Below are 16,280 nucleotides of genomic sequence, written 5' to 3'. Positions count from 1 at the left end.
AGAGTAATCTAACTTAAGTTTGGCCGAAGCACAGGTCATAACATCCACCAACTTCTCATGTGTGGGCATACAGTGAGCACAGCCAGCCTCCTTGAGAGCTGAGCCACCTCATCCAGTCCTCTTTTGGTTTTCGTCCATATTAAATACCTCATTACAGTTGTGGTGTAAGAAATCACTGAAAACGATTCAGTGCTTAACTGAACTGTTTGAATGTTGAACAATGTTAATAGCATTGTTGAATCTAGGGGCACATGCGGAGACTTGGACTTGTAACCTCAAGGTCTCGGGATTGAGTCTCGAGACCCAGGTGCCACAGCAAAAAAAAAATTACTTCTGTGTGTGTGTGTGTGTGTGTGTGTGTGTGAGTGTGTATATCTGGCATCACTATTTTTAATTCTAAACAGCCAATTCAGCTGATTCTTTGGACAGTATGCGTCAATCCTATTGGCACATAAGCATTTATCAGCAATAGTTTACAGGGGCACAGCGGTATTTCACTGAGGCTCAGATTACCATGCGTGTATGTAGGGGGGGGCCATGAAAAAAGGTTGGGAACCACTGAACTAGGGGATCCACTTGCCAAGACGGAGCTGAAGACCGGAAGACCCGAGGCAGATCCATGCCGAAGAGTGAAGACAGAGGAGGAGCCGAGGGGCTGAAGGGAGACAGTGGAGACAGGGCTGAGATATTGGCTGGCATAATGAGATGAGGTGGAAGAGGGAGGCTAGTTTGGAACACAGAACAACAGGAGCTGGGCAGAATCAGCGAAGATGGGAAAAACAAGGAATAATCCCCTTTCAAAACCTAGCCTCAGCTCACCCTCAGTGGTGGGAGTGTGGGCCGGGCTTCTTTCCATGCACGTTTACTCCACAAAGACCTCCTCGAGTATGGGCAATGCTGCGGGCTCACACACTTGGTAAGACATGTCATGAGGCTCAAGCTCTAGGGATATGGCTTGCTCAGTCACATTCTATGGGCTCTAGCAAATGCTCCATGCAGTGGGGTGATGGCTGGCTGGGCTTTGTATCGGGAGTGGAACTGGTGGCGACCTCCGTGGGGTTCATCAGCACCCACTCCATAAACACGGCAAAGCTCTATCGAGGACTTTCTCCAAACAGCGTACCCTTTGTTGAGATGTTTAGTCAAACGTAATAAAACCTACATAGACAGCTGTCCGGGTAATACATCAGTACGCTACATCTAAATGATTCCTTGTGTGGTCCTTGAGGGAGCAATTCTCCTGCTTGAGCAGGAGGAGATGTGCAACAGGCAGGTTAATATGGAGGAAAAATAAAACAAAAGAGAGAAAAACACTGCTATTAACTTCAGTTAGTTCTTGTCTTCTGTCACAGCACAGTGGCTGTAGGAAAGCACTCCACAATAGAGTAAATAGAAAACAATCTTTAAAGTGTCATGAAACCCCAAAACACATTTTTTGAGATGTTAACATATGAACAGGCTGCACATCAGTGAAAATAACAATGGCACGCAGTATGTCTATTTATTAAGGTGAAAGTTGTTATTTTTTCATTTTTCTTGAGCAATTTTAGTCTTCTGGTTCAAAAGTCAAAGTTGAACCAACTAATATGCAGTGGTGACTGGCTGCTGTTGTTGGAGAGTACGCGTCTATGTCATCAGTTTTCTGAGCTTTTCTCAGTATTGGAGCACACTGCTTAGTTTTTAAGGTCAGAGAACAAAAATTGCTTGTAAACATGGATGCATAACTGCCACCACTAGGAGAGTCCAAAAAAAATAAAGTAACAGATCAAGTCAGATCAAAAATCCAGTTAAAAAAACATGCAAGATGATTTACTATCAATCTAGCTTTTATTAGTGTCGTCCAGATTTCCTGATCCTTATAAATGGCAGCCATCTTTGCTACACAACACGGTAAACAAAGATCACAATGATTCATAATGAAAAGATGGTGAATGACACTGAAGAGGACTAGGTGAACTGTCTTTGGTCACAGGCAAAATCCATTGTTGTACCAACTCCAACAACTGCCCAAATGAGACAATATGGCTATTGCCCAAAGTCATGTTCAAGGTAATCCACGTGGGGGGGAAATGGAGATAGGTATGCTAAACAATTTTAGCTTAACGTTTGTTTCGCTGACCTCCTCTCCTTGTGTGCAGTGTCTCATTCTACCACAGAGAAGCAGAGAGAGTGAAGGTTTTGGAAAGTGACTTTGTGCTTTATTATGAAGGAACAACAAGATGTCACTCATTCAGTGACTGTAGCTGTGGAGAGGGAGCATATACAGTACTTGTAGTGATAAACTGGGGTAGAGAATAAATTGTCAGTCCTGGGGCCCGTTCTTCATACGTCAATTATTACAATTATTACTGAGATGATTTAAAAGATTCCAGATCTTCTAATCCTGATAACTGCTTTGTGTCCGCGCAGTCTTATTAGGTTAAACGAGGACAGAGTAGCAAGAAAATCAGCTGCTTAAGGTTTGTGACCAAGGAATACCATCAGTGTGCCAAAAGAGGACAGCAACACGTATAGCTCTTCCAGGATGTTTCCCAGTTGACCTGGTGGATGGTAGATGACAACAAGATGAATTTTGGCATGAGCAGTAACAGCACTCAGAAGTAGTTGTTGTGAATGTAAAAGTTGGGGAAATGAGTAGACCTGTCCCTCCCCCTGCCTAGTTGGATGAGGGGTGTGGGAGAAAATTAAGTTGCTGGAGAGGGCTTAGGGAGTGGCTGTGTTGTCTGCTGAGATACATGTTTCAGTCAAAGCCAAAACATTCAGTTTTGACTGACTGGCAAAGGCAGGAATGAAGTCAGATTTGTTGATAGCCAAGTGACTGTTCCACAGTCCTTCAGAGAGAGTTACTGGCTGAGATGACGACATAGGTGGCCTGAGTGTGCATCTGTCTCATACTTGCTTCTTCCGTGGATAACAGAGATGAACTGATGGCATATGGTAAGAGAGTAACAGAAAAAAGGGTAGCAAGTAAGTGCAGCATGCTGTGCCTTGTTGTGTCTTTGCTCAGTGGACTCACACAGGTAGACTCACAGGTCTATGGCTTTACATGAGGCTTGCCACTTTAATAATGCTTCCTAATTAAGTACTACTAGCCAAGTTCACCTACTTTGACATTCTATGCTATAAGTCGTTGACTGAAATTTCAACTGTACAGCTCTAAAACTAGCAACAGATCTCACCCATGTAGTCTTAGAAGTGCAGTTCAGACTCCTTACTAACAACAGCTGCTAATCCAGATCAACAAACATAGCAAACACATAACAGCTACTGCTTACTCGGACAGACAAAACGCTTGTTGTGGACCTGAAGTACTCCATTCACTGGAGGATATTATAGATTTGAGTCATTCATCATCCTTTAACCACAGCCTATAGTGTGTGTTTGTGTCAAGCCCCTTCTGAAAAAGCGCAATCTTGATAACACAATGTTGAACAACTATAGACCAATATCAAATCTTCCTTTCATAGGTAAGATTATTGAAAAGGTAGTTTTTAAATCAGCTGAACAGCTGATCTTAGTGCTGCATTTGATACTGTCGATCATAACATACTTCTAGAGAGACCGGAAAACTGGGTCAGGCTTTCTGGGATGGTACTCAAATGGTTCAGGTCATACTTAGAAGGGAGAGGTTATTATGGGAGTATAGGAGAGCATAAGTCTAAGTGGACGTCCATGACATGCGGAGTCCCACAAGGCTCAATTCTTGCACCATTCTTGTTTAGCCTGTACATGCTCCCACTAAGTCAAATAATGCCTATCACAGCTATGCTGATGATACCCAGATTTACCTAGCCTTATCTCCAAATGACTATAGCCCCATCGACTCCCTCTGCCAATGCATTGATGAAATAAACTGTTGGATGTGCCAGAACTTTCATTCAGTTCTCAAGGTGAATGCATACCTTGACTCTAGTGGTCAATCAACTAAAAAAACAAGTCAAAAATCTTGGGGTGTTTCTGGAGACAAACCTTAGTTTTAGTAGTCATGTCAAAGCAGTAACTAAATCAGCATACTATCATCTCAAAAACATTGCAAGAATTAGATGTTTTGTTTCTAGTCAAGACTTGGAGAAACTTGTTCATGCCTTCATCACCAGCAGGGTGGATTATTGTAATGGTCTCCTCACCGGCCTTCCAAAGAAGACCATTAGACAGCTGCAGCTCATCCAGAACGCTGCTGCCAGGATTCTGACAAGAACCAGAAAATGAGCATATCACACCAGTCCTCAGGTCCTTACACTGGCTTCCAGTTACATTTAGGATTGATTTTAAAGTACTTTTACTCGTTTATAAATCACTCAGTGGCCTAGGACCTAAATACATTGCAGATATGCTCACTGAATATAAACCTAACAGACCACTCAGATCATTAGGATCGAGTCAGTTGGAACCAGCTTCCAGAAGAGATCAGATGTGCTAAAACATTAGCCACATTTAAATCCAGACTCAAAACTCATCTGTTTAGCTGTGCATTTGTTAAATGAGCACTGTGCTACGTCCGAACTGATTGCACTATGTATAATCATTTTATATTCTTAAATGTTTTAAATTCTTTTTATTCTTTTCATTTAAATTCTAATGGTTTCCATTAAAATACCATCATAAACCATTAGCTTTTTCCAGTAAAACCATTACAAAATTCCTTTTTGTAGTGTATTTTGGGCATTTTTCCAATAGGATTTAACATCCCACCAATAGAATCCATCACATACCAGTAGACACCATTATTGTTTCCATTAAAACCAATACAATTCCCATTATAACCATTAAAACCATTGCATTTTCTATTGTGTTTTGGGCAGGGTTCTATTGTTTTTTTCAGCAGGGATGGTAAGCATGGTTCCAGGTCAGAAAGTAACAAACACACAATGCAGTGATTACAATCTTGTCCAGCTTAATGTTTTTCTCTACTATCAAACACATTTTCTAGCAAAGCTGTTATGACATGTTAAAATCTAAGGCAGTAACCAGTACAATCATTTTAGCAGATTTGAAGAAATTGTAAACCTAATTCGAGAAATGGTGCACAGCTGCTCACACATGAGCCCTGTTTTTGCCAAACTATGTCAGGCTAAGGCAAACATTAAGGCTGAGCTTAAAAACTGGCAATGTAAGAAAAGATATTGTCTCCTGAAATGGCTGACAATGGATTTGGGATTCCCTATGTGTCAAAGCATCATCTGAAATGAGTTACATCCAAAATAATGTCACTCGTGTATATTTGTACAGTGACTGTAGTTAATAAGTTGTCAGTGCATTTCTTCATGCTAATTAAAACCATCTAGCCATTTAAAATACTTTTCATATTTCAAACCTAATCCCTGACATCAGAATTCCTTGAACACATAAATACAGTTTGAAAAGCATCTCAGGAGCCTGTGGAAGTATTCACTTTTTTAGCAGATTGTTTTAGATTATTGTTTTTGTCTCATATCTAAGCATTAACTAGTTGCGTAAATTAGTCCAGTTTTCTATTTTCTTTCTCCTTTTTTTGGATCTAATAACATGAACACAAGTTCACTCCATCTCAAGGGAGATCCCTATTCATAGTTGATTTAGTCTGCTCTTTGCTTTAACTGGCCACAGAGGTATTAGCCATATATTTATCACTGTCTGTTAATTGTTTGTTCTTGTGTAATGTTCATATTGACCACTGACATCACTGTATGTAATGGTGTGTGTCTGTGTTGTTACAGTTTTTCACATTTGCTAAGACACTAAACCCCATTCTCTGAACCAAATTCTCAATAGCCTAAACCAAGTTGTCAAATAAATCACTCTTTCTGCAAAACCTTAAACAAGTTCAGGCAGTTTAGACACTGTTTGCAGATCTCATGCACACTTTTTGCAAAACTCTAAACACATTCTAACTCACTAAGACACAATTTGTACTGTGATGAACTTGTGATGCAAAACCCTAAACACAAGAAAGCAAAAGTTAAGCACAACTGCTGTCATCATTTACACACAATTCAAAATTTTTCACACTTGTTTCTAAATATGTGAATATACAAAATACACAGATGGCATGAATGCATCCATTAATCTGAAAGGTAGAGGAAGAGTGTGAATACGAGGTGGTGGAAGAGGATGAGGAATAGTAAGACCAAGAACAGTTATTTCAGATGAAATCAGAGCTATACTGTCACAGACCATGTTCGTGTGTGTGTGTGTGTGTGTGTGTTTGCTAAATATTTACTGTATACAATAAAAAATAAATCGTAACCACATGCACTGCGATCTTTATTTTCTGATGTAGTGTCTAATTAATGATCTGTAGTGTGTGTATTATTGACTAATGTATATGATTTGAAAGCTTTGTTTGATTTTGACTACAGGTGAAATGGTTTTGTAGCGATTGTCTGATTTTGCCAGAAGAGTCAGGGGTTCTGCAAATTTAGATTGAACATCTGGATTTGTGTTTAAGGTTTTGAGAAAATAAGTGATAGTTTCAAGAAATGGGTTTTAGCAATTCAGAAAAACTGTAATAGTTTTTTTTTTTTTGTTTTGCTTTGTTTTATACAATCGCTATAACAATTTTTTCAATACTTCTAACAATTTTCCCAAACTCTTAACTCACCAACACACCTACAACACACAATTGACAAAACAGTTAATTTCATGCTCAAAAGCACACATTGCAAACTAAACTCCAGCACTAATTGTCAAATTACAATAATACACTAACACAATACACTACCAACATCTACCAAAACACTGCAAACATGTCTCAAAATCAAATTATTATACCAAATCACTAACGCATGTTCTTTTCCAACAGGAACATTTAGTCAATCATAAAAACACTAACATCAAATGGAATTACAGAAACTGCATTATTTTAGGCATTAGGTCTGACCTGTCAGGGTATTTCAGGAAAAGACGTGAGATTCAGTTGCAAGTGCACAAGTTTATTTTCTGAAGACCAAAACGGCAACAGCATAAAGATGACAGGAAAATAGTGGGTGCAGATAAACTCCTCAGCAGCGCAGGGACTACAATGGGCAGCAGACTGAGATGCTGGACAGCGAGCAAGCTTATTACAAACGGTGCGGAGAGGAATGTTCCGAGTAGAAAGCCACACTTTTTGACCAACAACGTATTCGGGAGGCTTAGACTGGTGGCGATTGGCCTGGGCCTTAGTGCGTGCCTGCACCCGGAGAAGAGCTGACCTGGCCTTTCTCCAAGTGTGGCGGCACTTCTGGACAAAGGCGTGAGCGGAGGGGACTTCGACTTCAGATTCCAGGTTCTGAAAAATTGGTCGCTGGTAACCTAGACTACCTTCAAACGGAGAGAGGCCCGTGGACGATACTGAGAATGAGCTTTATTGGCCAGGTATGTTTACACATACAAGGAATTTGTTATAGTAACAGAAGCCACTGGTAGCGAGTTATGTGCATACTCCACCCATGAGAGCTTCTGGCTCCAGGAAGACAGATTCTGAGACACCAAACATCGCATCACCCGTTCCAAATCATGTTTGGCCCTCTCAGTCTGACCAATGTTCTGGGGATGGAACCCAGCAAACAACAAAACTCCTTCCAGAACTTGGAAACAAACTGGGGTCCTCTGTCAGAGACCACGTCCATCGGGAGGCCATGAATGCGAAAGACATGGTCAATGACAGTAACAGTCTCCCTGGCAGAAGGAAGTTTGGGCAGGGAAATAAAATTGGCCGCCTTTGAGGTCCACCACGGTCCACCACGGTCAAAACCACCATGTTGCACTAGGAGGGTGGGAGGGTTGTAGCAAAATCTAGTGAATGCAATATTACCAACAGCGCAAACAGAACAGTCCAAAACAAAACTACGGACATCACGAGCCAAAGACAAAATCAAAATCAAAATGCATGACAAAAATCACTCCAAGAGCAAACAGTGTTCTGTTCCCAATTAATATGAGGATTATGACGGGAAAGCCAAGGATGTCTAAGGACCATGGGAACTAGAGGAGAGTCAATTAACAGGAGCGAGATCTCCTCAGTGTGATTACCAGAGGTGATGATCTTGATGACACCAGTACTCCGTGTAACTGATGGCATAACTTTAGCACTTGAACAGATATGGAATGTGGAAGCTTAACCACAGGAATGTCAAGCTGCGAGGCGTCGATGAAATTACCCTCCACTTCCGAGTCCAACAAGGCCTGGCAGTTGTGGAATTTATTGGCTAATTGTAGTCTGACCGGAAGGAAAGTAGCAGAAGAGGATTTTTCTAGAGACACACCACCCATAAATAATCTCTGGTCTATTGACGGGCTTGGGCTTTTACCGGGCAATTGGTAACAAAATGACCAGCCGCTCCACAATAAAGACACAATCCATTGCTTATCTGGCGATCCTTCTCCTCCCTGGTCAGACGGGTTCTGCCCACCTGCATGGGTTCCGGATCGAGTATGGGACTGACCGTAACATTAGAAGAGTCTGCCAAAGGAAATGAAAACTGACGCGTGCGTTGATCACGGCGTTGCAGACAATTATCCACATGAATCGCCAGTTCAATCAAACCATCCAGACTAGTGGGCAAATCCAAAGCGAAAATCTCCTTTTGGATACAGTCAGCCAACCCATGCAGAAACTGGTCACACTGTGCCGCCTCGTTCCATTTGCTCTCCATCACCAGAGTGCGGAAATCGATAGAATAGTCCGTAACCGAACGGTTGCCTTGTTGTAAATCCTCCAACTCCCAGACTGCCTCTCGACCTGAGACCGCTCTATCAAACACACTCTTTAATTCTTCAGTAAATGACTGGAGTGAGGAGCAGCAAGGATGTCGATTTTTCCCATAGCGCTGTTCCCCACAGAGCAGCACGTCCAGATAACAGCGTAATCATTAACACCACCTTAGATCGCTCTCCGTAGGAAACGACATGGGTTGAAGTGTGAAAAACAATGAGCATTTAATCACAAAAGCTCGACATAGGAGGTGGGTGGGAGTAGACGAGGCTCGCCATGATGATCCACTCACTCCGATGGATGGGGAACAGGCGGTGGGGCTGGCACAGTGGGTGCTCCAGCTGTATCCGTCTTGAGCTGCCGGTGCTGGGCAGCAACCTCGGACACCTGCACCACCAAGGCTTGCACCGCACAACCAGTTGCCATGACCTGTTCCTCCTGTTGATCAAAACGAGCCTTGTTACTGGTAAGGAATTCTCCCCATTCAAATCCACTTGCTGAAAACATCTTGGTCGGATCGTTATATCAGGGTATTTCAGGAAAAGACTTGAGATTCAGTTGCAAGTGCACAAAAGTTTATTTTCTGTAGACCAAAACGGCAACAGCATAAAGATGACAGGAAAATAGTGGGTGCAGATAAACTCCTCAGCAGCGCAGGGACTACAATGGGCAGCTGACTGAGATCCCGGACAGCGAACATAGGAACACGTATTCCACAGAGAATAGCAAAAGTTCCTCAGTAACAGATGGTTCCACAGTAGACCGGCAGTAACTCCACAGGGTAGCATCCACAACGGTTGGAGCTGAGAACAGCAAACGGGCTGACCCTGATTGCAAAACAGCGAGAGTTGCCCAGCAACGCAGGTAACAGCAACATCACACACACAGACATACACAAACAGAGAAGGAATCCACAGACCTGCAAACCATGACATGACCTTAATAGACAGTACAATGTATTGATCATAGATTGTATTTTACACTACAGTTTCTTTTGAAGACTCTCTACATTTGTGTTTTGTTGTTTTTAGTAAATGTATTTTGTTTATTTTGCTGCAGAAAAGGGGGAAGGACAGAGACCGAATTGTTACAGTAAAGGCTTTATTTGCAAGAAAAATAGAATGCAACAAGAAAGAAAACAAAAATATGCAATATAGCTGTTATGTATGTGAAAATACAAAATATACAAACAAAAAAGAATTTAAAAAAATAAATAAAGTCATCCAATCTGCCTGGTCTTCTGCGTTTGGCCACATGTTCTCATCCATATCACACCTGATATCTTCTCTGGCAAGTCATCTTAGGAAATATCTTTTGGTATGCCTTATCCACCCCGGTATTGTTCAGCTGTGATGTCTGCATCCAGCATCCATTGCATCCTGGAGGAACATTTGGCCCTGTGGACGATGGTCAGAAACCTTCCATCTCCAGGCTCAGAAACACTCCTCAATGGGGTTGAGGAAAGGGGAGTAAGGTGTAAGAAAGAGAGACAATTCTCAAAATGGGTGACAAACCAGGCTCCGACTGCACTGGGAATGGTGGAATGCCACATTGTCCCATGCGATCACATAGATTGGCAAGTGGTTTCCCACCTGTTCCCTTTCTCTGGCACCAGTCTTTGGTGCAGATCTTATAAAGGATCACATTTATGCAGGAGTGCACTTTTCCACACAAGATCAGCCCAAAGAGGTCCTATTTTACTGTATATCATATGGTCATGCGATTGAAAGAAGATGGGAATCAGCTGTAATTTATAAATTTGCATAACTTCAATCAACTGTTTCTCATTAACAATAGGATAAAATACAGAGGACATTTGTATTTCAATTCACAATATTAACAGCTGTTCACTTTGGCCAAAATTACTCATTTTGTTTGCAAAATGCTCCACTCACAAAACATTAAAAACACTCAACATAAGCAAATACTTCCAAACACCACAACTTGGTCAAATTAATTTATTCTTTCAATCATTACACAATGGACAACAATATACAAAACACGGCTATCAATATGAAATTACGCTGAAAATAAAACTGTTGAAAATAGTTTTTTTCTTTTTTTTTTTAACAAAAACAAAAGGAGACTTATGGGTGGGAATATAAAAAAAAAAAAAAGAATCAAAATACTCAGAACTTCACATTGGATGTTTCCCCTTGCAGTGTTACTATGCACCAATGGAACTACCTCCTTGCTTGGCAAATCCATCAACAGCCCTCTCTCTTTAGGTGAAACCAGTCTCTCATGTAGTGCAGGGGTGTCAAACTCAATTCCTGGAGGGCCACAGCCCTGCAGAGTTTAGCTCCAACCCTAATTAAACACACCTGATCCAGCTAATCAAGTCCTTCAGGCTCAATTGAAAGCTACATGATATGCGAGTTGGAACTAAACTCTGCAGGGCTGCGGCCCTCCAGGAACTGAGTTTGACACCCCTGATTTAGTGCATCAAAAAAAATGTGATGAGGCATTCTGTATTGAGCTGATAGTTTGTATGTGGCAAAGGACACCATCAATGGAGATGGCAGCAGACATGGTGATATCGGCACCCCTCTGACCTGGCACTGCAACAGTGACCCTCTGCCTAATAAATGTTCCTCCAACATCTCCTCACTTTCCACATAAATTACTTTGTGATGTGCTGCCTTCAGCTTCAAGTAAATTATTCTCTTAAAAAAACAGCAAATTATTCCAGTTGCATGTAACTGTATGGTATAGCAATGCATTGCAATAACAATAATAAAGCATATCAGAATTGACATTATGACAGACATAAATGAGATTGATGGATGAAACATCTGCATTACTGTGTAGACAGTTTGTTCTGCCAACAGGGCAATACAGTAAAGCTGAAATACGCAGTGGTATACAGCAACATTGTGACTTACCTGTTGTCATTTTGAAAAATGCCTGACAATAGATGCCACAGTGCTCCGACTCAGAATGGGTTGGACCCTTTGTCCAGCCTCTCTAAAGGACAAACTATGATTGATGGCATGGTCAGTAATTGTTTCCTGAATTTCACTTAAAACTTGAGCTGTATTTTCTCCTTTTACAGTAATGTAACTCCTCCACCATGTATGCAAACTTCTCTTTCTCTGGCCCCTGCCATGGGGCCATTTTACTCTTCTTCCATGCCTTTGGCCTCTTTGATCCATACATAGCAGGACAGAGGTGGAATCTTTTGTAGAGGGATGAGGATTGATTGCTGATTGAAGAGTTGTGCAAACAAGCTTCACACAGGTGCATTGGAGATTCATAATTATGGAAGTACTTTCTATCAGCTGTGAATAGATGTTTTCCTTTTGTTCAACACAGTGAATAGAACAGTCCAATAGAGTTTGGAGTCTTTCAATGAGATCTGTGGTGACTGTTTTGACAAAGCGTGTGGAAAAATGTGTGAAACAAATGAAAAAGTGTTTGGCATTTGAAAGAAAAGACTTCTGCTGTGCTAAGAATGTAATGATGAAGATCAAGTGGATCCCAGTGTGTCTTAGCAAATGAGAAAAACTGTGTATATATATACAGTATATATGTATATGTATATGTATATGTATATATATGGTACAACAGGGCTAAAGGCGCCCTGGGGTAAAAGGCAACTTTGATATTATTTTCATCTAAACCTTTCCAAAACATCCGCTTTTCAAGATCCACGTGTATATTTGTCTGATCCTTGACACGATCGTGCACAGCTGTGCAAAGTTGATTCTGTGCTTACTTGATCTAATATTTGATGTTTTTTTAAATGTAGATTTAAGCAGGAAATGAGAATTGCTAAAATGAATGCATATATTTGAGAGAAAGGTCTTCTTAACGATTTTCAGTTTTGTTTAAGATCATTAAAGCAACAATCTTTAAATAATGAAAGAATATGTAAAAGTATGGTATTTTGGGTAAAAAGCGCCCCTGCTGTTGGGGCTAAAGGCATAGTAATTAATATGATAATCAATAGATGGCTGACTTTTCCATTTGTTGACATGACATGGTTAGATTCAGATGGTAAATATCATATATTATGTTGGGTGTCCATATTAGAGATAATTACCATGTTTAGAATGAAACCATCATATTTAAAAAAAATATATATGATAATAATCATATCATAAAATAAAATATAATTTGTTGTTACTACTATATTCAATTACTATGGGATCTCCTTCAATGCTTTCAGGATCTTTACCTTTTAAAATTTTCGATGGGGTTGAGATCTGGAGACTGGCTAGGCCACTCCAGGACCTTGAAATGCTTCTTACGAAGCCACTCCTTCGTTGCCTGGGCAGTGTGTTTGGGATCATTGTCATGCTGAAAGACCCAGCCACGTTTCATCTGCAGGATTTGAGTCCCTGGCAGCGCAGTGTGTTACTGATGGTAGCCTTTGTTACTTTGGTCCCAGCTCTCTGCAGGTCATTCACTAGGTCCCCGTGTGGTTCTGGGATTTTGCTCACAGTTCTTGTGATCATTTTGACCCCATGGGGTGAGATCTTGCGTGGAGCCCCAGATCGAGGGAGATTATCAGTGGTCTTGTATGTCTTCCATTTTCTAATAATTGCTCCCACAGTTGATTTCTTCACACCGAGCTGCTTACCTATTGCAGATTCAGTCTTCCCAGCCTGGTGCAGGTCTACAATTTTGTTTCTGGTGTCCTTTGACAGCTCTTTGGTCTTGGCCATGGTGGAGTTTGGAGTTGGACTGTTTGAGGTTGTGGACAGGTGTCTTTTATACTGATAACGAGTTCAAACAGATGCCATTAATACAGGTAACGAGTGGAGGACAGAGGAGCCTCTTAAAGAAGAAGTTACAGGTCTGTGAGAGCCAGAAATCTTGCTTGTTTGTAGGTGACCAAATACTTATTTTACCGAGGAATTTACCAATTAATTCTTTAAAAATCCTACAATGTGATTTTTTTTCTCATTTTGTCTCTCATAGTTGAGGTATACCTATGATGAAAATTACAGGCCTCTCTCATCTTTTTAAGTGGGAGAACTTGCACAATTGGTGGCTGACTAAATACTTTTTTGCCCCACTGTATATATATATATAGTAGTTTCTCCCGAATTGGTGGAATGAGGGGGGCGTGTCGCTGGTTAACATAGCCTGTCGGGCCTATAAAGGTAGGTGGTGGGTGGTTTTGGAGGATCCGTCTAATCATCATGTGTGATGTCATCGGATTTCTGGTGTGGCGCGGAAGCGTGTAAGGAGTAAGGAATTGTTTGTTGTGGTAGGATTTTAGAACGTGTATGTACTGCGGTTTTATGGGTTTTTTTCTTATTAGTGTGGATTGAGGAAACCTGCGACACACTGTTACAGAGTGTGCTGCATAGGATCACGACGGAGCTTCCTATGTACTACCAGTTGAATAGACCGGTAAGATGGCTTTAAATTATGGTGACGTTATGTTATCTAGTGACTAGATGTGTCCTCATGAGTATGATGTTCATTTGTTTTCAGTTGCAAACTTAAGGCCAGGACCAAGCTTTGAGAGACGTAGCAGTGGGTTTCTCGTTGGGACGCTGTCGGCTGCACTCTCGTGTATAGACACTGGTGTTGCTATTTCCTGGGCAGCCGTGGAGTGCTGACCACCTCGTTCTACGGCATGGTGCCTAGACTATCAGTGTGTTCGTTCCAGCGTGGGCTATACAGAATATCGGCCGAACTGAGGTTTGGCGTGCTGCTGTTTATCTCTATTGCTGTGTGTTATTTTATTCGGCGGTCCGGGACGCCCAACCGACAGTCATTACAGAGCCTTTGTAGTTTTTTTTTTAAAAGTCTCCGGATGTAATAATTATCTGGGTTTACATTTTATTGTGAGCATTGTTTTGTTTGTTTGTTTGTTTGTTTTTGCCGAATCTCCTTGTTGTGAAATGGTTCATTCTTGAACTTGTATTTTTTATTTTATTTTTTTCCTTTTTGTTGATTTAGTTTCTTTTTTTTGGTTTTGTTGAAATCTGCGTTTGAGGTTTTCATGTGAAATTTGGTTATTTGTATTCTTATGGTTTTTTGGGTTCGTTTTCTTATTTGATTGTTATTGATTTTGTAAGAAGTATTTTGTGTGTGTGTGTGTGTGGGTGGGTGGGTGTGAAGGGCGTAATGTAGTTTCATTGTGATTTTTTGTTTTCTCTCCAGGAGTTGGGGGTACCAGTGATTATGTGTGGGGCAATTCCCCCTTTCCTTGCATGGTGGTAGTTTGTTCGGAGTGTAGTGTTTAACACTTGGGGTGCTGTGGTCTATAAGTGCATGTAAGTTTGCTTTGTCTGTCCCTTTTTTTGTTTTTTTTTTAGGCCCCAGCCCTGGAGTAGAAGTGGACTTGTGTGTATGTCCTATTGGTATTATCTGTTTGGTGCATCCTGGATATATTAACTAATGGTTTCCAATAAAGTTGTGTATATTTGATTTGTCTCGTGTCCTGAATCAGCCGAAACCGAACCTGTGAACCTTTCTTCTGTGTTAATAGGCGATTCCCCAGTAATTTGGCCTCTGGGGTGGCATAGTCAGGTATTTCTAGAGGAGTAGCCTAAGTTTACCTTTCGGCGAGGGTTATCTGTATTGGTAGCCCCTTCCCTGGTGCAAATCTTTAATTGCTCTTGCCATTACTCTCTGAGAGTACTAGTGATCGCATGTGCCACATATACACACTTCTAGAAATAAGGCAGGGGGAAAAAACAGCAAACACCTGAAGCAAGATATCATACTAAGAGCGATAAATAAATGTAAGGACTGTGACTCTTGCATGCAGTTGAAATCAGCTGCCCACATTTATCATGGCTAATGAAAACACAGCCCTTGGAAATGAATGAACGTATCGTTGAGGTTACGCAGCTAAAAATGGTGAAGCCCGCTTGAAAGTGTATACAGCATGAATGATTATTTCAGTTTAACCTGTTCTCATATAAGCTGCAGCTGTAAACACAGGTGTGTAAACATTACTGCATACAATTCACTGCTGCATCGAATACATAAGTGTGATGCTTAGTTTAAAACTTGTTTATGATTGCTCATTTACTAAATAATAAGGCCAACCAAGCAATATGCACAGTGAAAAGGAGTAAAAGAGCGTTGACTTATCTTAGGTGTTGCTTTCAGATGCTTTCTAAAAGCGCGCTGCAGGGTTTCATTCACGTCGCGGGGGAAGGGTCTGCGATACCAACTATCATACGCTGCCAAGTCTTTGAATGTTGAGCAGCAAGCTGATTGGCTGTTGATGTGACAGAAACCAACCAGCTGTGCCTTGTAGATAATGGTGTGATTATTAGCAGATTGAGTTAAGGACCTGCTGTATTAGTCTGCGCCACCCAGAGTTCATGACAGAATTTTGAATTTCAGTTAATAAAATTAAACAAAAATGAAATATTTACTGTAAATTTAAAATCAATATGTAAAACTTCAAAAGTTGCCACTGTATTTTTTATGGTTAAATTATGTTGTTGTTTTTTTCTTTAAATAATATTAATACATGTGTTTCCACATCACTTCCAATGCCTTTGTTTAATGTTTGTGCCAAAGCACCTCTTATTATTCCTTCTGGCCTGTCACATGACGGTGAGAAGCGATGATTCACAGCACATATAATGGCTTTTCAGTGGAATCACACAGCAAGCACAGATGTATA

General features: G+C 40.9%; 1 long non-coding RNA gene across 1 annotated transcript; it reads left to right on the top strand.

Moving 5' to 3' along the window:
• The first annotated feature begins 13,774 nt into the window (after positions 1 to 13,774).
• LOC131520874 (uncharacterized) lies at positions 13,775 to 15,161 on the top strand. The gene is made up of 3 exons (XR_009266152.1): positions 13,775 to 13,872; positions 13,947 to 14,038; positions 14,123 to 15,161. It is a non-coding gene; the product is annotated as an uncharacterized LOC131520874 (long non-coding RNA).
• The last annotated feature ends 1,119 nt before the right edge of the window (positions 15,162 to 16,280 follow it).

The sequence above is a fragment of the Onychostoma macrolepis genome, chromosome 15, assembly GCF_012432095.1.
Source record: "Onychostoma macrolepis isolate SWU-2019 chromosome 15, ASM1243209v1, whole genome shotgun sequence".
Lineage (NCBI taxonomy): Eukaryota > Metazoa > Chordata > Actinopteri > Cypriniformes > Cyprinidae > Onychostoma > Onychostoma macrolepis.
Note: the sequence above shows the minus strand (reverse complement) of the source record. Positions and strands in the feature narration are given on the sequence as shown.